The sequence below is a fragment of the Phyllobates terribilis genome, unplaced genomic scaffold, assembly GCF_046119375.1.
Source record: "Phyllobates terribilis strain yellow unplaced genomic scaffold, ASM4611937v1 Scaffold_11__3_contigs__length_659146591, whole genome shotgun sequence".
In the NCBI taxonomy this organism is placed as follows: domain Eukaryota; kingdom Metazoa; phylum Chordata; class Amphibia; order Anura; family Dendrobatidae; genus Phyllobates; species Phyllobates terribilis.
In genome coordinates this window covers 575,015,166-575,038,687 of record NW_027362771.1, presented here as the reverse complement: position 1 = coordinate 575,038,687, position 23,522 = coordinate 575,015,166, and the positions used below count along the sequence as shown (strand labels likewise).

The following is a 23,522-nucleotide window of genomic DNA, read 5'->3' as shown; positions in this document are numbered from 1 at the left end:
GTAGTTCAGGGCCAGACAGTCAGCTCCGTAGGTCCACTAGGGCCACTAGAGGCCAGTTACCCGCACGTTGGAGGATTTGAAGTGTATAAATTGTTTTATTTGTGGTTACCTGTTTTTCTTGTTGCTTGTGTATAATTATGTGTTTCTAGTTGTTTATAGGAGTCTTTGGTGGATTTACCGGGAATCCTGTGTACATAGTTGGAGCGTAACCCAGGACGGACTAAAGACTGTTAAGGACTCGGGGCAGGACAGACCCCTACCTGGTTACGTCTCCCTGTTTTGGTGAAATGGACACCTTGCTTTCTTCAAAGACTGCACCCGGTTACGGACATGCCGTGACCACCTTTATGTGTTTCTTTATTGTATTGTTATTGTTATATCTTGTTATGTTTTTCTAAAATATGTTTAGTCCCGGAGTACTAAATTTCACTAGGGGGGAATGTGACACCCCAGGGGTCTGGTTGCCACAGTGATAGAGATATTACGTCTGAGAGCAGGTGGGAGGTCTCTTGGTCAGGAATCCTATGCATGCCACACCTCCTGCACAGTCCTGGGAGGGGAAGAACTTCCCCTATATAAAACTGGGGCTGAGGCAGGGTTAGTGAGCAGAGAAGAAGTAGAGACAGAGAAAAGAAGCAAATATAGGAACAGAACATCAGGAGCTCTGTGGGAGCAGTGTTACAAGGAGTCAGGGGCTGGCAGCTGCAGAGCTCGCCCTGACTGAGAAGATTTCTTACCGGACCCGGAGTCCGAGGCTGTGGGGACTAACTCCTACCCAGCAGCAGAATCCGTCAGGCAGGGGATTCCAGGTCCTCTGGCCAAGAAACCCGAAGGCACGGTCACACGCATGGGACCAGCACCGCCGTCGTGGAGCGGAAGCTACTAGAAGGCCCCGAGTCACCGGCCATACGGGTGAGCACCACACGGTACACTCAGGGACGTGGGCTACTTATACCCGCCTCTAGCAAGGTAGCCAGAAGAGTACAGTTAGTTTGGGAGGCCTACAACTCCGCCTGGCCAGGGGAGATCCCATCTGCTCAAGGACTGACCAGGCCCCAATCGCTAGCCAGTACTCCGGGAGGGTCTATCTTTGTCACCAGTAAATACCCTGAACTACACCGTACCGTCTCCGAGTGGTTCCTGCTACCCCCATCATCCACGTCGGCTGCCCTGAGGCCATACCCCTCCCGTTGGGGGTTATACTATCACGCTGCACAATCCTACCACCGGCCTCAGCGGTCTGCCCTGCAGCAGCAGCTCCTTAGCTGTACTCAACGGGTGGCGTAGTCGTCCAACATCTACCGTTGATACATCACCGCTCAGTTTGACTCCCTGGGCACGGACCGGGTCACCGCCACGAGACTACAACCCTCAACAGATCCGGCTCCGGGTAAGCTCCCGCGTGCGCAACGCAGCGCGACACAGGCCCAGGGGCGCGTCATAGACAGAGCCCCAGATCCGGAGGCCGCAGCTCCTCACAGATGGCCTCCAGCTTTGCGCAGTGGCAGTATCATAGCCCATGAGGTTTATCTGAGGCGTGATTATTGCTAGTTGAAAACTTTTCCCAATACCCCGCCATGAGGGCTTGTAATACAGTCAGCATGGCAATTTTTGACAGTCTCCCAGGAGACTGAGTAGGTGGTTATGGTAGATCTAAGTGTGCTGATAGTTAGGTAACAGTTCTCTAGAAATGATAACATTGCAGGTATGTTTCTATACCAATGAGAATTTGTTCTCTGCAGAAAGAATTATTACTTGTCTTTATTTTACCGTATTGTGAGCTTAAAAATTGGAAATAAATGTCATCCTGACAATCTTCTTTGGGTTTTATTTTCACGGCATTTAGATTGCAGTAAAAACAACCTAATATCTTTGTTCCTCTGCTCAGTGCGGTGATAGCGATATCACATTTATATACGGGGATTTATTTTTTACTAGTTACAAAAAATCTTGCCTCTGTCTCTGTATTCTGAGCCAGAACTTATCATTTTCCGGTTGATGGAGACGTACGAGGACTTGTTTTTTCGGGGCGAGGTCTAGCTTTCATCAGTACTATTTTGGGGTCTATATGACTTTCTTATCTCTTATTATTCCAACGTATTTTGGGAGGTGACCAAAAAAATCCCAGAGAATTTGCCATTTACACTTTCTTCTGTTTTGGCGTGCAGTGTATATAATAAATAGTATTTTTATTGGTTCAGACATTTATGTACCCAGCGATACCAAATGTGTTAATTTTTGATTTGTTTTTGGAAAAGGGAGAGATATGATCTTTATACACACACACACATACAGTGCTGGCCAAAAGTATTGGCACCCCTGCAATTCTGTCAGATATTACTCAGTTTCTTCCTGAAAATGATTGCAATCACAAATTCTTTGGTATTATTATCTTCATTTAATTTGCTTGCAAGGAAAAAACACAAAAGAGAATGGAGCAAAAATCAAATCATTGATCATTTCACACAAAACTCCAAAAAAGGGCCGGACAAAAGTATTGGCACCCTCAGCCTAATACTTGGTTGCACAACCTTTAGCCAAAATAACTGCGAACAACCGCTTCCGGTAACCATCAATGAGTTTCTTACAATGCTCTGCTGGAATTGTAGACCATTCTTCTTTGGCAAACTGCTCCAGGTCCCTGATATTTGAAGGGTGCCTTCTCCAAACTGCCATTTTGAGATCTCTCCACAGGTGTTCTATGGGATTTAGGTCTGGACTCATTGCTGGCCACCTTAGAAGTCTCCAGTGCTTTCTCTAAAACCATTTTATAGTGCTTTTGGAAGTGTGTTTTGGGTCATTGTCCTGCTGGAAGACCCATGACCTCTGAGGGAGACCCAGCTTTCTCACACTGGGCCCTGCATTATGCTGCAAAATTTGTTGGTAGTCTTCAGACTTCATAAAGCCATGCACAGGGTCAAGCAGTCCAGTGCCAGAGGCAGCAAAGCAACCCCAAAACATCAGGGAACCTCTGCCATGTTTGACTGTAGGGACCGTGTTCTTTTCTTTGAATGCCTGTTTTTTTTTCCTGTACACTCTATGTTGATGCTTTTTCCCAAAAAGCTCTACTTTTGTCTCATTTGACCAGAGAAAATTCTTCCAAAACGTTTTAGGCTTTCTCAGGTAAGTTTTGGCAAACTCCAGCCTGGCTTTTTTATGTCTCGGGGTAAGAAGTGGGGTCTTCCTGGGTATCCTACCATACAGTGCCTTTTCATTCAGACGCCGACGGATAGTACGGGTTGACACTGTTGTACCCTCGGACTGCAGGGCAGATTGAACTTGTTTGGATGTTAGTCGAGGTTCTTTATCCACCATCCGCACAATCTTGCATTGAAATCTCTCTTCAATTTTTCTTTTCCGTCCACATCTAGGGAGGTTAGCCACAGTGCCATGGGCTTTAAACTTCTTGATTACACTGCGCACGGAAGACACAGGAACATTCAGGTCTTTGGAGATGGACTTGTAGCCTTGAGATTGCTCATGCTTCCTCACAATTTGGTTTCTCAAGTCCTCAGACAGTTCTTTGGTCTTCTTTTCTTTTCTCCATGCTCAATGTGGTACACACAAGGACACAAGACAGAGGTTGAGTCAACTTTAATCCATGTTAACTGGCTGCAAGTGTGATTTAGTTATTGCCAACACCTGTTAGGTGCCACAGGTAAGTTACAGGTGCTGTTAATTACACGAATTAGAGAAGCATCACATGATTTTTCAAAGGGTGCCAATACTTTTGTCCACCCCTTTTTTAGGTTTGGTGTGGAATTATATCCAATTTGGATTTAGGACAATTCTTTTTGTGTTTTTTTCATTGAAGACAAATTAACCGGTTCAGGACCGCCCACTGTACATAAACGTCGGCGCTGCCTGGGCTCTGTGCAGCGCCGACGTTTAAAAACGGTGGGTGGTCCCGCAGCGCTCAGGACCCCCAGGGTCCTGCTAGCGCTGCGGTACCGGTTCAGAGCGATAGCTCTGACATGTGACATCATGGGGACCTGATTGGATCAGGTCCCCATGATGTTAACCTGTTCCTATCTTCTAGATGCCGCGATCCATAGCGATCGCGGCATTTAAAAGATAGGGACAGCCGGTGGTCGGCGATCGGGACCCCCCACATACCTGTCAGCGGCGGGGATCCCGGTGCTGTGACCTCTGACATCATCGAGACCTGATTGGCTCAGGTCTCGATGATGTCAGCGTCACACCAGCCAATCAGAGAGATCACCAGGGAAGTTTGTTTTAGCAACAAACTTTCCCGGGCGATCTGCCTGATAAATGCAGTTTCTCCTCCGATCTCAGTGAGAGAGCAGAGGAGAAACAGTGTGACAAGAGCTGTCAGCCTTGCCACTGTGAAAGTAAAAAAAAAATAAAATAAAAAAGAAAGTAAGAGTTAGGGTTAGTGAGTCTGTCAGATCAGTCAGTCCTGTCAGATCAGTCCAGTCAGATCTGTCAGTCAGTCAGTCCTGTCAGATCAGTCCAGTCAGATCTGTCAGTCCTGTCAGATCTGTCAGTCAGTCAGTCCTGTCAGATCTGTCAGTCAGTCAGTCCTGTCAGATCTGTCAGTCAGTCCTGTCAGATCTGTCAGTCTGTCAGTCAGTCAGTCCTGTCAGATCTGTCAGTCAGTCAGTCCTGTCAGATCTGTCAGATCTGTCAGTCAGTCAGTCCTGTCAGATCTGTCAGTCAGTCAGTCCTGTCAGATCTGTCAGTCAGTCAGTCCTGTCAGATCTGTCAGTCAGTCAGTCCTGTCAGATCTGTCAGTCAGTCAGTCCTGTCAGATCTGTCAGTCAGTCAGTCAGTCAGTCAGTCCTGTCAGATCTGTCAGTCTGTCAGTCAGTCAGTCCTGTCACATCAGTCCAGTCAGTCCTGTCACATCAGTAAGTCAGTCCTGTCACATCAGTAAGTCAGTCCTGTCAGATCAGTCAGTCAGTCCTGTCAGATCAGTCCGGTCAGTCCAGTCCGGTCCCGTCCTTTCAGTCCGGTCCGTTCAGTCCAGTCAAAAAATATAAAAATAAAATGGCCCGTCAGACTTATACCGCAGAGAAGGTGTATGCCCTGCTGTGTTCTGACACTGATGACAGCGCAATCTCAGATGGAGATATGGATTTTGAGGGCTTTAGTAGCGGCGACACTGAGAGCCCAGAAATGAGCAGTGATTCTGTTCCATCCTCAAGCCCAAGGACCAGTACAGCAATAGGGGCAAATAGCGCTACTGGAGAAACGTCTCCAAATCAGGGAACACTGCCCAGTACAAGCGCTGTCCCTGCTACTAGTGAATTGGTGCACGCCAGTGTACAAGGGGCGTTGCCACATGATCTAGCATTTCCCAGATGGGAGGCTTCAGATTCGGCTGCTCCATTCAGCCCTGATTTCAACGCCATTCCTGGTATAAATGTGGAGGTGGAAGATTTTGGACCAATTCATTTTTTTAATTTGTTTTTTACAGACAGCTTGCTAGAGCATATTGTCGTGCAAACAAATTTATACGCGTCCCAATTCATAAGCCAGAATCCCCGATCTTACTATGCTAGGGCAAATTTATGGACACCAACTAATGTCCCGGAAATAAAAAAATTTTTAGGACTTACATTTGCCATGGGGCTTGTTAAAAAACCGAGCATTCGATCCTACTGGTCCAACCACCCTGTTCAAGCCACCCCTATGTTTTCAGTCATTCTGCCTAGGACCCGTTATGAAATGCTCATGCGGTTTTGGCATTTTAACGACAATAGTCAATGCCTGCCCAGAAATGCCCCAGAACATGACAGGTTATATAAAATTAGACCCATCATTGAAAATTTGTCAGAAAAATTCTTAAGCCTCTACACCCCAACACAAAATATTTCTATAGATGAGTCCCTTGTAAAATTCAAAGGAAGACTGCACCTCAAGCAATTTATCCCATCTAAAAGGGCAAGGTTTGGAATAAAGCTCTATAAAATGTGCGAAAGTTCAACCGGATACACATCCGCTTTTCGCATATATGAGGGGAAAGATAGCCAACTAAACCCACCAGGATGCCCTACTTATCTGGGGACATCTGGAAAAATTGTTTGGGAGCTGATAAGTCCATTTTTTCAAAAAGGCTACAATCTATATGTGGACAATTATTACACCAGCATACCCCTATTTAAAAGTCTGGTTGAACACAACATCGGGGCTTGTGGGACCATCCGTAAAAACCGTCAGGGGTTTCCACAACCATTGGTCAACCAAAAGTTTCAAAAGGGGCAGTCAGGGGCTGTACGCAACGGAGAGCTGCTTGCCCTGAAATATAGGGATAAGAGGGATATTTTTGTCCTCAGCTCGATCCACACAGATGCCACAAGGGCCACTGTAGAACTAGGACCCACCACTCCGAAGCAAAAACCTGTGTCAGTCATTGACTACAACAAACACATGGGGGGTGTGGACCTTGCAGACCAGGTTCTACAGCCATACCAGGTATCAAGAAAGTCCTATACCTGGTATAAAAAGTTGGTTATTTATTTGTTTCAGGTGGCCACATACAATTCTTTTGTGTTGTACAAAAAAGCAGGAAATTCAGATCCTTTTCTTGATTATCAAGAAAAGGTAATTGAAAATCTTGTCTTTCAAAGTGTTAGCCCCGCTCATCCATTAGAATCTGAGGATGTGAAAAGACTCACTGAGCGACATTTTATTGCACTTATTCCAGCAACGGAAACAAGAAGGAACCCCCAGAAAAGATGTCGTGTATGTACTAAGAGAGGAATGAGGCGTGATACCCGCTACTATTGCCCACAATGCCCATCATTGCCAGCCTTATGCGTCACTGACTGCTTTAAAATCTTCCACACAGAACCACGTTTTTAAACTGTAAAAATGTATCCCAATTTGTCATTCAAACATTTGGTTCATTTAGTGAATGACACATTCGAGTAGAGCTCACTTAATTTCCAGGGGGGGTTCTCCAGAATCTAAACCTTCCATTGCGTGCTTGTTTCTGGAAATCATCCATTGAGTTAAAATGGTCACTAAACCCATAGATGAATTCCCAGAGGGGTTTCATTTCCAAAATGGGGTCACTTCAGGGGGGATTATTTAGCTCTGGTACTCTGAAAAGTGCCAGAACAGCATAATCCCCCCTGAAGTGACCCCATTATAGAAATGACACCTCTGTGGGAATTCATCTATGGGTTTAGTGACCATTTACCTATCTACTTATTTTCCCACCACTAGATTAATTTATACAGAGGAGTAGATTGTAAAATTCGGTCACTTGTTGTGGGTTTCCTCTGTTTAGGCACCTCAGGGGCTCTCCAAATGCAACATGGCGTCCGCTATCCATTCCAGTCAAATTTCCATTCCAAAAGTCAAATGGCGCTCCTTACCTTCCAAGCCATGCCGTGCGCCCAAACAGTGGCTTTGCACCACATATGGGGTATCAGCGTGCTCAGGAGAAATTGCACAACACATTTTGGGGTCCATTTTTTCTGGCTGCCCTTGTGAAAATTAAAAATTTGAGGCTAAAGTAGCAGTTTTGTGTTAAAAATGTGTTTTTTTATTTTCACACTTCAACATTATAAAATTCTGTGAAGCCCCTGGGGGTTCAAGGTGCTCACCACACATCTAGATAAGTTCCTTGAGGGGTCTAGTTTCCAAAATGGGGTCACTTGTTGGGGGTTTCCTCTGTTTAGGCACCTCAGGGGCTCTCCAAATGCAACATGGCGTCCGCTATCCATTCCAGTCAAATTTCCATTCCAAAAGTCAAATGGCGCTCCTTATCTTACAAGCCATGCCGTGCGCCCAAACAGTGGCTTTGCACCACATATGGGGTATCAGCGTGCTCAGGAGAAATTGCACAACACATTTTGGGGTCCATTTTTTCTGGCTGCCCTTGTGAAAATTTAAAATTTGAGGCTAAAGTAGCAGTTTTGTGTTAAAAATGTGTTTTTTTATTTTCACAGTTCAACATTATAAAATTCTGTGAAGCCCCTGGGGGTTCAAGGTGCTCACCACACATCTAGATAAGTTCCTTGAGGGGTCTAGTTTCCAAAATGGGGTCACTTGTTGGGGGTTTCCTCTGTTTAGGCACCTCAGGGGCTCTCCAAATGCAACATGGCGTCCGCTATCCATTCCAGTCAAATTTCCATTCCAAAAGTCGAATGGCGCTCCTTACCTTCCAAGCCATGCCGTGCGCCCAAACAGTGGCTTTGCACCACATATGGGGTATCAGCGTGCTCAGGAGAAATTGCACAACACATTTTGGGGTCCAATTTTTCTGGCTGCCCTTGTGAAAATTAAAAATTTGAGGCTAAAGTAGCAGTTTTGTGTTAAAAATTTGTTTTTTTATTTTCACACTTCAACATTATAAAATTCTGTGAAGCCCCTGGGGGTTCAAGGTGCTCACCACACATCTAGATAAGTTCCTTAAGGGGTCTAGTTTCCAAAATGGGGTCACTTGTTGGGGGTTTCCTCTGTTTAGGCACCTCTGGGGCTCTCCAAATGCAACATGGCGTCCGCTATCCATTCCAGTCAAATTTCCATTCCTAAAGTCAAATGGCGCTCCTTACCTTTCAAGCCATGCCGTGCACCCAAACAGTGGCTTTGCACCACATATGGGGTATCAGCGTGCTCAGGAGAAATTACACAACACATTTTGGGGTCCATTTTTTCTGGCTGCCCTTGTGAAAATTAAAAATTTGAGGTTAAAGTAGCAGTTTTGTGAAAAAAGTTAAATGTTCATTGTTTTCTTCCACATTCCAAAAATTCCTGTGAAGCACCTGAAGGGTTAATAAACTTCTTGAATGTGGTTTTGAGCACCTTGAGGGGTGCAGTTTTTAGAATGGTATCACTTTTGGGTATTTTCTGTCATAAAGGCTCCTCAAAGTCACTTCAAATAAGATGTGGTCCCTAAAAAAATGTTTTTGTAAATTTTGTTGTAAAAATGAGAAATCGCTGGTCAACTTTTAACCCTTATAGCTTCCTAACAAAAAAAAATTTTGGTTCCAAAATTGTGCTGATGTGAAGTAGACATGTGGGCAATGTTATTTATTAACTATTTTGTGTGATATATCTCTCTGATTAAAGGGCATGAAAATTCAAAGTTTGAAAATTGCAAAATTTTCTAAATTTTCACCAAATTTCCGATTTTTTCACAATCAAACGCAAGTGATATCAAAGAAATTTTACCACTATCATGAAGTACAATATGTCACAAAAAAACATTCTCAGAATCAGGGGGATCCGTTGAAGCGTTCCAGAGTAATTACCTCATAAAATGACAGTGGTCAGAATTGAAAAAATTGGCCCGGTCACGAAGGCAAAAACAGGCTCTGGCGCGAAGTGGTTAAATGAAGATAATAATACCAAAGAATTTGTGATTGCAATCATTTTCAGGAAGAAACTGAGTATTATCTGACAGAATTGCAGGGGTGCCAATACTTTTGGCCACCACTGTATATATATATCTATATATATAATCGTCTTATCCCGTCTGTCTGTCTGTCTGTCTGTCTGTGTGTCTGTCTGTCCAGGAAATCCCGGGTCGCTCATTGGTCCGGCAGCGGCCAATCAGCGCCGGGGGATTTCGAAAAAAAGATGGCGGCCGTTAGCGGCTCATCTGCGGGACGGAGCTCAGCGGCGATGCAGCCGGGAGATGACCGGCGCGAGGCGCTCATCTCCCGGCCGGCAACAGCAGAAGGAACCCGACCGCCGGACCCATCTGCGGGACGGAGATGCAGCCGGGAGATGAGCGGCGTGAGGCGCTCATCTCCCGGCCGGTAGCAGCGGGAGGACCGCCAGCGCCGCTGACCTCCATGCCGAAGGGAGGACCGGGGACCAGCGCTGCAGGTCGGGATACTTCTGCTGCGAGCGCCCGCGACCAATCACCGATTTGGGCGTCACATTCAAATATCGGCCGCGACCAATCATCGATCTTGGCTCCACATTTAAACACCGCTGTGCGGATTGGTCGCGGACACTATTTAAATGTGGCGCCAAAATCGGTGATTGGTCCTGCCCAGCGTCGGCGACCAATCAGCACAGCGGTGTTTAAATGTGGAGCCAAGATCGGTGATTGGTCGCGGCCGATATTTAAATTTGGCGCCCAAATCGGTGATTGGTCGCGGGCAGCGTCCGCGACCAATCAGCACAGTAGTGTTTAACTTTGGCCGCAAGATCAGTGATTGGTCGCGGGCCAAGTCGGCGACCAATCACCGATTTGTGCGGCAGATTTAAATAGCAGCCGCGACCAATTGGATGTCACGCCCTAGCCGCATGGATGTCAGCGGCGCTGCCTGTGCGGATACTTCCATTCCGAGAACCCGGGACATGAGCGGGCGCTCGCAGCAGAAGTATCCCGACCCGCAGCGCCGCTCCCCGGTCCTCCCTTCACACCCTAGCCGCTGATGTCCCCACAGTATCCGCATGGTGTTACAAAGGTCCGGACATTTGTGTTAAAAATCGGTGATTGGTCGCTGCCGCTGCCCGCGACCAATCTGCGTTTTTTGTGCCAAATTTAAACAACTCTCTGCTGATTGGTCACGGTCACCGGCCGCGACCAATCAGCAGCATTGGGGCCAAATGTAAACCCCGCTCTGCTGATTGGTCGCGGTCGCCGGCCGCGACCCATCAGCATTATTGGTGCCAAATTTAAATCCTGCTCTGCTGATTGGTCGCGGCCGTCAGCCACGAACAATCAGCGAGATTGGCGCCAAATTTAAACACCGCTCTGCTGATTGGTCGCGGTTGTCGGCCGTGACCAATCAGCAGTATTGGCGCCAAATTTAAACCTCACTCTGCTGATTGGTCGCAACCACCGGCCGCGACCAATCTGCGCTTTTTATGCCAAATTTAAACACCGCTCTGCTGATTGGTCGTGGCCGGCGACCAATCAGCGATTTTGGCGCCAAATTTAAACCCCGCTCTGCATCACTCTGCTGATTGCCAAATTTAAACACCTCTTTGCTGATTGGTCGCGGTCGCGACTAATCAGCGATTTTGGTGCCAAATTTAAACACCGCACTGCTGATTGGTCGCGGCCGCCATCCGCCAACAATCAGCGAGATTGGCGCCAAATTTAAACAACGCTCTGCTGATTGGTCGCGGTCGCCGGCTTCGACCAATCAGCGATTTTGGCGCCAAATTTAAACAACGCTCTGCGTAGTTAAACAACTACCTCTTGAAGCTCATCAAGAGAATGCCAAGACTGTGCATAGCAGTCATCAAAGCAAAAGGTGGCTACTTTGAAGAACCTAGAATATAAGACATATTTTCAGTTGTTTCACACTTTTTTGTTAAGTATATAATTCCACATGTGTTAATTCATAGTTTTGATGCCTTCAGTGTGAATGTACAATTTTCATAGTCATGAAAATACAGAAAAATCTTTAAATGAGAAGGTGTGTCCAAACTTTTGGTCTGTACTGTATATATATGTATATATATATATATATATATGTGCGTGTGTGTGTATAAAGATCAAATACAATATATATATTCGTTATATACAGGTGCATCTCACTAAATTAGAATATCATCAAAAAGTTAATTTATTTCAGTTCTTCAATACAAAAAGTGAAACTCCTATACTATATAGAGTCATTACAAACAGAGTGATCTATTTCAAGTGTTTATTTCTGTTTTGGCGTTCCATTATGTTGGTCTTTTTGCACATAGTACAGGCTCTTTTTGCACATAGTACAGGCTCTTGTTGCACATAGTACAGGCTCTTGTTGCTCTCATGTTATGTGTATGGTCCGAGCAAAAGTGATGGGGAACTGTGCAGAGATGGCGCTCAGCCTTGTTGCTCCAGACGGGATTAAGGTGTGACTGCATAGGTGACCCCGTGAACATCGGATGTCCCCCCCCCCCCGTTCAGGGTCAGTCGTAGGGGGCACACAAAGCAGGTGGGAGCTGTGCACATCAGTAGTTATGGTGTGCAGCCTTAGGTCACTTACAGAGGGAAGATAACCTCTGTGACTGACCCTGGCAGGTCCAAGGAGGCATTCATCCTGATTATGTCTGGTATTACTGCTTAGCTCTATTGAAGAGAATGGGGTCTAGCTACAATACCACATACAACCTGTGCACAGGGGTGGCGCTGTTTTTTGTAATTCCGAACAATTCCTATAAACTAGCAGTTGCATTTGTCAGACTGAATCATGTGGGTATAATAGATGTGGTTTCCTATTGTGTGGAGGTGGGAGACCTGACTTGTCTGCAGGCTGACGGTGTTAGTAGTGACCAATGGAGATGGAAGTGTCGGCTTTCTCTCTCTCACTTCTCCTGTTTTAATTATTTTTCCTTTTTCCCAGTTATAATGAGTTCCATATGTTCAATGTGCGGGTGATATTTCCCTCTCCGGAGATGTCTGTGTGGATTTTCATTTTTCTTTATGACAGGGAGGTGGGAAAGTGAGGGGGAGGGTGGGCGAGCTGTAATTTTTATTGGTACCATTTTGGGGTCCTTACGACTTTCAAATCTGTTTTAATTCTACCTTATTTTGGGAGGTGACGCGACCAAAAAACAATAAAATGCGATTCTGACATTGATATTTTTTTCCTCTGTTTCAGTGTGTAGCATATGGGATAAGTAATATTTTATTAGTTCAGACATTTACCAACCTGGCGATACCAAAAGCGTAAATTTTTGACATTTTGGTAAAAAGGGGTCAGATTTTATTTTTTCCTGTCCCATTAAGGGACTTGGTGTTAGAACCCTCCTGTTTGTTTTTTCCATCTTGTGTTTTGCGGTCATGTGACCATCTGCCTTTATATTCCAGCTCCGCCCTTTTGGCTGTGCTGGACTTCAGTGTTTGACTGTTTCTCTAGCCTGGTGCTTCGGTGCCTTTCTCTGTCAGTTCGCTTGGTCCTTCTGGGACCTCTAGTACCTTTTTGTCAGTTAGTCTTTTTGTGTTCTGCAACAACTTCTCTGTTTAGGAGGTGTCCCATTTTTTGTCCCAGTCCTTAGTTCTTTTAGGGACCCCTCCCCTTATGCTATAGGTCTTCGTTCAGACTAGCCGAGGACTAAGGCGGGTCTGTTCGCTAGGAACAGTCAGCCTGCTACATAGTAGGGATTCAGCTTAGTCTTACTGTAGGGACAGCTTTCCCCTATCTTTCCTTAGTACTTGTTGCAGATCATAACACTTGGACCTGCAATTGCTTAATAGTCACCTCCATACAGCCAGTCTCTGTACATCCTATTCTGGCCGCACAGATGGGTGATCGATGTAGTCCAGTCAATGCTCGTGTTGGTCACTGCTGTAGTCAGTGATTGGCTGCAGTGGTTACATTGTAAAAGGTTTTAAAGTAAAACAGTCTACACCCCCTCTTATAAAAGACCGCTGTTGCATTTGTTCTTAGGCCCTCTAAGTGAGGTCTGAACCTCATGCATTTCTTCATGTTGCTGCATTGTTGGCGCTCCATTATGTTGGATGTTTCTCACTTTGTGAATGTAATTATTATAGACTGTTGCTGCACTTATGTTATGTGTATAGAACGTGAGGAAGTGACGGGGGACTATGCAGAGATGACGCTTGGCCGCGTGGCCTCCGGCAGGATACTGTTTGACTGCCTAGGTGACCCCGTGAACATTCAATGGTTTCCGCCACTCAGGGTTAGTGGTTACGGTGTGCAGTCTTAGGTCACTTACAGAGGGAAGATCACCTCTGTGAGTGACCCTGGCAGGTCCAAAGAGGCGTTCATCCTGTGGGCTTCAGTGAGTGTGCATGTAATATAATGTGTTTATATATGGTATCAGTGGTAGATCCCTTCATACTTCCCAGGTGCAAGAACTATTTGCACAGTAAAAGGTGTCAGATGACGATTGGTTCCAGACTGAAATGTTAGCACTCCAATATTTTCAACAGAGCCCAGATAGCTCAGTCGGTAGAGCATCAGACTTTTAATCTGAGGGTCCAGAGTTCAAGTCCCAAGCAGAAGTATTTTTTAATAAAATTGAATAATAAAAATTATTGAAACGACTGCATGAGGGACGGTCTAATCTGTGATATAATATATATTATAATATACAGCATTATAGACACAATATTGAGGGAGGCGGCTCAGTATGGAGGACGAACGGTGATCTCATCTGATGTAGCACGCAAGGTCACCTGCACAGTTTCCTATATTGTGACATCCACAGATTACACCGTCCCTGATGGACCTGGCTTTATACGGATTTCGGGTAAATATAAATGACCGGAGAGGCCGACCCCAGGCATTGTGCCTGTTAATTGTTCAGAAATCACATTAGTCTAATCGTTTTTTCCAGAACCAGGGCCGCATTTCTTCAGGTTTGTCCTGATTTTCCTATTCTTTTTTTTTGGAAAACTTCTTCCGAAGTCGCCAACTCTCAGCATGGTTTATGGACGCATCGACAACACATAACTGACTGCTCAGAAAACCCCCGAGAATCTCCCCGGGGAGTGAATCATGTAGAGAACTAGGCCGCGTCATGTGTCATGTCGTTACATACTATTATTGAAGGTATTGTGGGTATTGCGGTATTCAGTCACTATCTGGTATTATTATGTGGTGATAGTATGGCGGTATTCAGTCTCTATCTGGTATTATTATGTGGTGATGGTATGGCGGTATTCAGTCACTATCTGGTATTATTATATGGTCATGGTATGGCGGTATTCAGTCACTATCTGGTGTTATTATGTGGTGATGGTATGGCGGTATTCAGTCACTATCTGGTATTATTATGTGGTGATGGTATGGCGGTATTCAGTCACTATCTGGTATTATTATGTGGTGATGGTATGGCGGTATTCAGTCACTATCTGGTATTATTATGTGGTGATGGTATGACGGTATTCAGTTTCTATTTGGTGCTATTATGAGGTAATAGTTTGGCGGTATTCAGTCACTATCTAGTGTTATGTGGTGATGGTATGGTGATGGTATGGCAGTATTCAGTCACTATCTGGTGTTAATATATGGTATGGCGGTATTCATTCACTAATCAGTCAATGTTTAATGCTATTTTGTTGTTACTGTATGGCGGTATCCAGTCACTATTTGGTGCCGTTATACGACCATGGTTTTGAGGCATTCAGTCACTACTTGTTGTTATTATGTGGTTATAGTATGGCGGTATTCAGTCACTACTTGTTGTTATTATGTGGTTATAGTATGGCGGTATTCAGTCACTACTTGGTGTTATCATGTGGTTATAGTATGGCGGTATGTCAGCTGCTCTCCTGGCATTTTTAGCGGGGGTCACTAGTAACATAATCCCCTAATACATAAGTAAAGGTTCCTCTCCAGGAAATCGGATCTGGTGCTGAGTTCGTGTAGTAGAAGATGGAGAAACTGTGTAACCGGAAATGAGGAGCCGTCAGACGGCGGAGAGACCCAGCAGAAAGTCCTGACCTCAGAGAGTCTGTACAGAAGCCCGGATAGCTCAGTCGGTAGAGCATCAGAATTTTAATCCCTGTTCAAGTCCCTGTTCAGACGGAAGCTTTTAATCAAAAATGTTGAAACGTCTCTTGTTTCTTCCATGACAGACTTAGGGGAGGGGTTTATTAGCATATCGTATGCTCCCAGAATCCTATGCTCCCAGAATCCTTTGCTCCCAGAATCCTATGCTCCCAGAATCCTATGCTCCCAGAATCCTATGCTCCCAGAATCCTATGCTCCCAGAATCCTATGCTCCCAGAATCCTTTGCTCCCAGAATCCTTTGCTCCCACAGCCCCCTAATGACTTTGTCTCTCCTCAGTGTAGACAGAGCCCCAGATCCGGAGGCCGCAGCTCCTCACAGATGGCCTCCAGCTTTGTGCAGTGGCAGTATCATAGCCCATGAGGTTTATCTGAGGCGTGATTATTGCTAGTTGAAAACTTTTCCCAATACCCCGCCATGAGGGCTCGTAATACAGTCAGCATGGCAATTTTTGACAGTCTCCCAGGAGACTGAATAGGTGGTTAATAGTAGAAAAACTGTTATTCTTGTTTAGCTAGAGTAATTCTATATACAGTTGTATTGGAGCTCTGTGTTATATGTGGGGCTGAGAATTATATGTAAAGTTTAATTTCCCTCAGGCCAGGGGCGTACATAGAAATCATGGGGCCCCCAAGAAAAAAATAATAATAGTCAGATCACAGAAGAGCAGATCTCACAACCTTCCAGCCTTTACATAGCGATTTTCCTCCTGCTGAAGTCATAGATTCCTCTTTCATTGCCCCCATAAAATATCTAAACAAATGTGCCCCCCAAACACAGTATGATACCCCCATGATGAATTCATCTACACACATTATAATGACCCTACTGTACCCCACTTCAACTCCACAGGCAAAGTATGGTGATCCCCCAAACTGTGACCCCCACACAGCCCTCCATGCACTATAATGGGCCTACATACAGTATAATAGCCCGCACTAGCCCTCCAAACAGTATAATTGCTTGCATACAGTATAATAGACCCCCACATATTATAATGGCCCCACATAGCCTTCCATATAGTATAATGCGTCCCCCATAACTATCCATATAGTATAATGCACTCTCCATGGTCCTCCATAAAATATAGTGCACTCCCCATGGTCCTCCATACAATATAATGCACCCCCTATGGTACTCCATACAGTAGTATGAACCCCCATGGTCCTCCATACAGAATAATGTGCTCCCATGGTCCTCCATACAGAATAATGCACCCCATGGTCCTCCATACAGTATAATGCACCCCCATGATCCTCCATACAGTATAATGCACCCCATGGTCCTCCACACAATATAATGCGCCCACCATGACCCTCCAGACAGTATAATGCACCTGCATGGTCCTTCCCACAATATAATACACCCCACATGGTCCTCCATACAGTATAATGCACCCCCATGGTCCTCCATACAGTAGTATGCATTACCATGGTCCTCCATACAGTAGTATGCACCCCCATGATCCTCCATACAGTATAATGCACCCCCATAATCCTCCATACAATATAATGCTCTTCCGTGATCCTCCTTTCAGTAGTATGCACCTCCATACAATATAATGCACCCCCATGATCTTCCATACAGTAGTATGCACCATTAATGGTCCTCCATACAGTAGTATGCACCCCCCTGTTCCTCCATACAGTATAATGCACCCCCATGGTCCTCCATACAGCATAATGTATCCCCATGGTCCTCGATACAGCATAATGTACCCCCATAGTACACCATACAATATAATGTAACCCCATGATCCTCCATACAGTTGTATACACCCTCATGATCCTCCATACAGTTTAATGTGCCCCCATGGTCTTCCATACAATATAATGCACCCCCTTGATCCTTCATACAGTATTATGCACCTCCATGATCCTCCATACAATATAATGCACCCCCATACTGTATTATGGCCACCAGTCACTGATTAAAAAAAAAATACAGTACTCATCTGTCCTTTTTGCGCCCAATGCTCCAGTCTCCTCAGCGTGTGGTGTGAAGCGCTGGACACCTCGTCTGACGTGTCAAAGCAGTGGGCGCGATGACGTCATTACAGGGCGCCCGCTGCTCTGACACGTCAGACGCCGAGGAAGAATGATGCTGATGCTCCCTCCTCCATCATCATTTCTCACACTGGGCCCCCCTCCGGCCATCAGCGAGAGCAATGAAGATAGAGGAAGGAGCGTCAGTAGACACTTCCACCCCCATCATTCTGTGTGGGCGGCTGGGCAGCGCTGGTGCTAACAGGCAGAGGCGGGGCTCAGTGCGGTGCCTGCTGCGGTGAGGGGCCCCATAGCAGTGGTGTGGCCTGCCGCCATTGGCGTTACGCCAGTGCCTAAGGCCAAAAGAATAAGCAAAGAAATGTGGAGAATCAATTACAGAATTAATGTCTAGTCAGCTGCTTCCCTGGAGATTACTCCAAATAGAGTCATGTTATGGTTTTGGGGTGCTGTTATATGGTCATGTTATGGCGGTGTTACAGTCACTATTTGCTTTTGTGTGTTCATAGTATTGTGGTATTATTCAGTCACTATTTGCTTTTGTGTGTTCATAGTATTGTGGTATTATTCAGTCACTATTTGCTTTTGTGTGTTCATAGTATTGTGGTATTATTCAGTCACTATTTGGTATTATTGGGTGTTTATGGTACAGTCACTATTTTTTTTGTTTTTTTTCATTATAAGCTTCTGGTAACAGCCTCCCCGACCCCCAATTCATCATAAGTCCCTGTTTAGTGTTCTCTTCCACCCCTATTTCATTGATAGCGTCCCCTCCCACCCCCAGTTCATTATGAGACCCTCTTAGTATTTTTCCCCACATCAGAATTTTCCTAATTTCTACATAAATTTGACCTAAAACGACATCAGCTTTTCACAAGTGGATGAAGAACCAAATCAAATGAGTCCAAAACATTAAACTTTTACACTTTTTTTTAAAGAAAATAATGCAATCTCACATGTCTGTGAGTGACAAAAGTATGTGAACCTTTAAGGTTAGCAGATAATTTGAAGGTAGGATCGATAGGGAGGGTTAATATATGGCGGTATTTAATCACTATTTGTTATTATATGGTCACAGCATGACAGTATTGCCTCTCAGCTGCTCTTCTTGCGCCATCATCAGGAAGTCCCTGGTAATGCAATCCTGTAACACATAAGTGAAGGTTCCCCCAGGACGCAGGAGCAGACAGTCTGTATAGCAGGAGGTGGTGACACTATGGTCAGATGGAGGATGAACCCTCTCCCCTCTCCCAGCCTGGGGGGCTTTTCTTTCTTCCATTACAGATTTAGGGGAGGGGTGTTATTAGCATATCCACTCCCAGAATCCTTTGCTCCCACAGCCCCCTAATGACTTTGTCTCTCCTCAGTGTAGACAGAGCCCCAGATCCGGAGGCCGCAGCTCCTCACAGATGGCCTCCAGCTTTGCACAGTGGCAGTATCATAGCCCATGAGGTTTATCCGAGGCGTGATTATTGCTAGTTGAAAACTTTTCCCAATACCCCACCATGAGGGCTCGTAATACAGTCAGCATGGCAATTTTTGATAGTCTCCCGGGAGACTGAGTAGGTGGTTAATAGTAGAAGAAGAGTTATTGCTGTTTAGCTGGAATAAATCTATATACAGTTGTGTTGGAGCCGTATGTTACATGTGTCGGGCTGAGAATCAGCAAAGAAACGTGCGGGATCAATTACAGAATTACTATCTATTCAGTACCTTCCCTGGAGATTTCTCCATATATAGTCATGTTATGGTTGTTTTTTGTTTTTATGTGGTGATGGTATGGCGGTATTACAGTCATTATTTGGTGTTACTATGTGGTGATGGTATGGCGGTATTCAGCCACTATTTGGTGTTATTATGTGGTGATGGTATGGCGGTATTCAGTCACTATTTGGTGTTATTATGTGGTGATGGTATGGCGGTATTCAGCCACTATTTGGTGTTATTTTGTGGTGATGGTATGGCGGTATTCAGCCACTATTTGGTGTTATTATGTGGTGATGGTATGGTGGTATTCAGTCACTATTTGGTGTTATTATGTGGTGATGGTATGGCGGTATTCAGCCACTATTTGGTGTTATTTTGTGGTGATGGTATGGCGGTATTCAGCCACCATTTAGTGTTACTATGTGGCGATGGTATGGCTATATTCAGCCACTATTTGGTGTTATTATGTGGTGATGGTATGGCGGTATTCAGTCACTATCTCGTGTTATTATGTGGTGATGATATGGCGGTATTTAGTCACTATTTGGTGTTAGTATGTGGTGATGGTATGGCGGTATTCAATCACTATTTGGTGATATTATGTGGGGATGGTATGGCGGTATTCAGTCACTATTTGCTGTTATTATGTGGTGATGGTATGGCGGTATTCAGTTATTATTTGGTGTTATTACGTGGTGATGGTATGGCGGTATTCAGTCAATATTTGCTGTTATTTTGTATTGATGGTATGGCGCTATTCAGTCACTATTTGGTTATGTGGTGATGGTATGGCGGTATTCAGCCACTATTTGGTGTTATGTGGTGATGGTATGGCTGTATTCAGCCACTATTTGGTGTTATGTGGTGATGGTATGGCGGTATTCAGCCACTATTTGGTGTTATTATGTGGTGATGGTATGGCGGTATTCAGCCACTATTTGGTGTTATTATGTGGTGATGGTATTGCGGTATTCAGTCACTATTTGCTGTTATGTGGTGATGGTATGGCGATATTCAGTCACTATCTGGTGTTATTATGTGGTGATGTTATGGCGGTATTCAGTCACTATCTGGTGTTATTATGTGGTGATGGTATGGCGGTATTCAGCCACTATTTGGTGTTATTATGTGGTGATGGTATGGCGGTATTCAGTCACTATTTGCTGTTATGTGCTGATGGTATGGCGATATTCAGTCACTATCTGGTGTTATTATGTGGTGATGGTATGGCGATATTCAGTCACTATCTGGTGTTATGTGGTGATGGTATGGCGATATTCAGTCACTATCTGGTGTTATTATGTGGTGATGTTATGGCGGTATTCAGTCACTATCTGGTGTTATTATGTGGTGATGGTATGGCGGTATTCAGCCACTATTTGGTGTTATTATGTGGTGATGGTATGGCGGTATTCAGTCACTATTTGCTGTTATGTGGTGATGGTATGGCGGTATTCAGTCACTATTTAGTGTTATTATGTGGTGATGGTATGGCGGTATTCAGTCACTATTTAGTGTTATTATGTGGTGATGGTATGGCGGTATTCAGTTACTGAAGAGCAGTCAGGTGGAGGATGAACCCTCTCCCCTCCCCCAGCCTGGGGGGCTTTTCTTTCTTCCATTACAGACTTAGGGGAGGGGTTTATTAGCATATCCACTCCCAGAATCCTTTGCTCCCACAGCCCCCTAATGACTTTGTCTCTCCTCAGTGTAGACAGAGCCCCAGATCCGGAGGCCGCAGCTCCTCACAGATGGCCTCCAGCTTTGCGCAGTGGCAGTATCATAGCCCATGAGGTTTATCCGAGGTGTGATTATTGCTAGTTGAAAACTTTTCCCAATACCCCGCCATGACGGCTCGTAATGCTGTCAGCATGGCAATTTTTGACTGTCTCCCAGGAGACTGAATAATGGTGTTAGTATTAAAAGAAGTGTTTCTCAGAGATAATTATGTGTATACAGTTGTATTGGAGCCGTATGTTACATGTGTCGGGCTGAGAATTATAAGTGACATTTCACTTCCCTGAGGACAAGAGAATCCGCAAAGAAACGTGCGGGATCAATTACAGGATTACTATCTAGTCAGCTGCTTCCCCGGAGATTTCTCCATATGGAGTCATGTTATATACACTGCTCCAAAAAATTAAGGGAACACTCAGATAACACATCCTAGATCTGAATGAATGAAATATTCTCATTGAATACTTTGTTCTGTAGAAAGTTGAATGTGCTGACAACAAAATCACACAAAAATCATCAATGGAAATCACATTTATTAACTAATGGAGGCCTGGATTTGGAGTCACCCCCAAAATTAAAGTGGAAAAACACACTACAGGCTGATCCAACTGTGATGTAATGTCCTTAAAACAAGTCAAACTGAGGCTCAGTATTGTGTGTGTGGCCTCCACGTGCCTGTATGACCTCCCTACAACGCCTGGGCATGCTCCTGATGAGGCTGAGTATTGTGTGTGGCCTCCATGTGCCTGTATGACCTCCCTACAATGCCTGGACATGCTCCTGATGAGGCTGAGTATTGTGTGGCCTCCACGTGCCTGTATGACCTCCCTACAACGCCTGGGCATGCTCCTGATGAGGCTCAGTATTGTGTGTGGCCTCCACGTGCCTGTATGACCTCCCTACAACGCCTGGGCATGCTTCTGATGAGGATGAGGTTGTGGATGGTCTCCTGTGGGATCTCCTCCCAGACCTGGACTAAAGCATCCGCCAACTCCTGGACAGTCTGTGGTGCAATGTGACGTTGGTGGATGGAGCGAGACATGATGTCCCAGATGTGCTCAATCGGATTCAGGTCTGGGGAATGGGCGGGCCAGTCCATAGCTTCAATGCCTTCATCTTGCTGGAACTGCTGACACACTCCAGCCACATGAGGTCTGGCATTGTCCTGCATTAGGGGGAACCCAGGGCCAACCGCATCAGCATATGGTCTCACAAGGGGTCTGAGGATCTCATCTCGGTACCTAATGGCAGTCAGGCTACCTCTGGTGTTCTGTGGCAAATGTCAAGCATCCTGCAGTGTTGGGCTGTGAAGACAACCCTCATCTGTGTACGTCGGGCCCTCATATCACCCTCACTGAGTCGGTTTCTAACCGTTTGTGCAGACACATGCACATTTGGGGCCTGATGGAGGTCATTTTGCAGGGCTCTGGCAGTGCTCCTCCTGTTCCTCCTTGCACAAAGGCAGAGGTAGCGGTCCTGCTGCTGGGTTGTTGCCCTCCTACGGCCCCCTCCACGTCTCCTGGTGTACTGGCCTGTCTCCTGTAGCGCCTCCAGCAGCTGGACACTACGCTGACAGACAAAGCAAACCTTCTTGCCACAGCTCGCATTGATGTGCCATCCTGGATGAGCTGCACTACCTGAGCAACTTCTGTGGGTTGTAGAGTCCGTCTCATGCCACCACGAGTGTGAAAGCACAACCAACATTCAAAAGTGACCAAAACATCAGCCAGAAAGCATTGTTGCTGAGATGTGGTCTGTGGTCCCCACCTGCAGAACCACTCCTTTATTGAGGGGGTCTTGATAATTGCAATAATTTCCATCTATTGTCTATTCCATTTGCACAACAGCATGTGACATTGATTGTCAATCAGTGTTGCTTCCTAAGTGGACAGTTTGATTTCACAGAAGTTTGACTTACTTGGAGTTATATTCTGTTGTTTAAGTGTTCCCTTTATTTTTTTGAGCAGTGTATTTTTTGTGTTATCATGTAGTCATGGTATGGCTAGGGTGTCGGCACCATTGAAATTGTTCCAGAAAATGAAGTATTTCTCCCAGAGCATTATTACAATTCCCCGTATTTTGTACACGTTTGTGAGTGTTGGAACAAAATATAAAAACAGAGGAAAAAAAAGGCAAATTGGACATAAGTTTACACAAAACCCCAATAATGGGCCAGACAAAATTGTTGGCGCCTTCAACTTAATATTTGGAATGTGGAATAAATATCTGCAATCAGTCGCTTCCTATAACCATCAGCTTCTTACACCTCTCAGCAGGAATCTTGGACTCTTCTTACAATCTGCACCAGGTCTCTCATATGTGAAGGGTGCCTTCTCCAAACAGTAATTTTAAGATCTCTCCACAGGTGATCAACGGGTTTTAGATCCGGACTCATTGCTGCCACTTCAGAACTCTCCAGCAATTTGTTTCCATCCATTTCTTGGTGCTTCTTGAAGTATATTTGGGGTCATTATCCTGCTGCAAGACCTATGACCTAAAATGCAATCCCAGCTTTCTGACACTGGGCAATACATTGTGGCCCAAAATCCTTTGGTAATCCTCAGATTCCATAATACCTTGCACACAGTAAATCACTCAGTTCCAGAGGCAGCAAAACAGCCCCAAAACATCTTTGAACCTCCACCATATTTGACTCTAGGTGCTGT

At 45.2% G+C, this 23,522-nt stretch overlaps 4 non-coding genes across 4 annotated transcripts; all 4 read left to right on the top strand.

The window, feature by feature from the left end:
* Positions 1-1,490: 1,490 nt before the first annotated feature.
* Positions 1,491-1,630, top strand: LOC141168107 (U4 spliceosomal RNA). Its single transcript, XR_012251858.1, has one exon. It is a non-coding gene; the product is annotated as a U4 spliceosomal RNA (small nuclear RNA).
* A 14,109-nt stretch (positions 1,631-15,739) lies between these two features.
* LOC141168166 (U4 spliceosomal RNA) lies at positions 15,740-15,879 on the top strand. The gene has a single exon (XR_012251915.1). It is a non-coding gene; the product is annotated as a U4 spliceosomal RNA (small nuclear RNA).
* Positions 15,880-18,830: 2,951 nt separating this feature from the next.
* Positions 18,831-18,970, top strand: LOC141168453 (U4 spliceosomal RNA). Its single transcript, XR_012252189.1, has one exon. It is a non-coding gene; the product is annotated as a U4 spliceosomal RNA (small nuclear RNA).
* Positions 18,971-20,879: 1,909 nt separating this feature from the next.
* On the top strand, positions 20,880-21,019 carry LOC141168291 (U4 spliceosomal RNA). The gene has a single exon (XR_012252033.1). It is a non-coding gene; the product is annotated as a U4 spliceosomal RNA (small nuclear RNA).
* Positions 21,020-23,522: the final 2,503 nt, after the last annotated feature.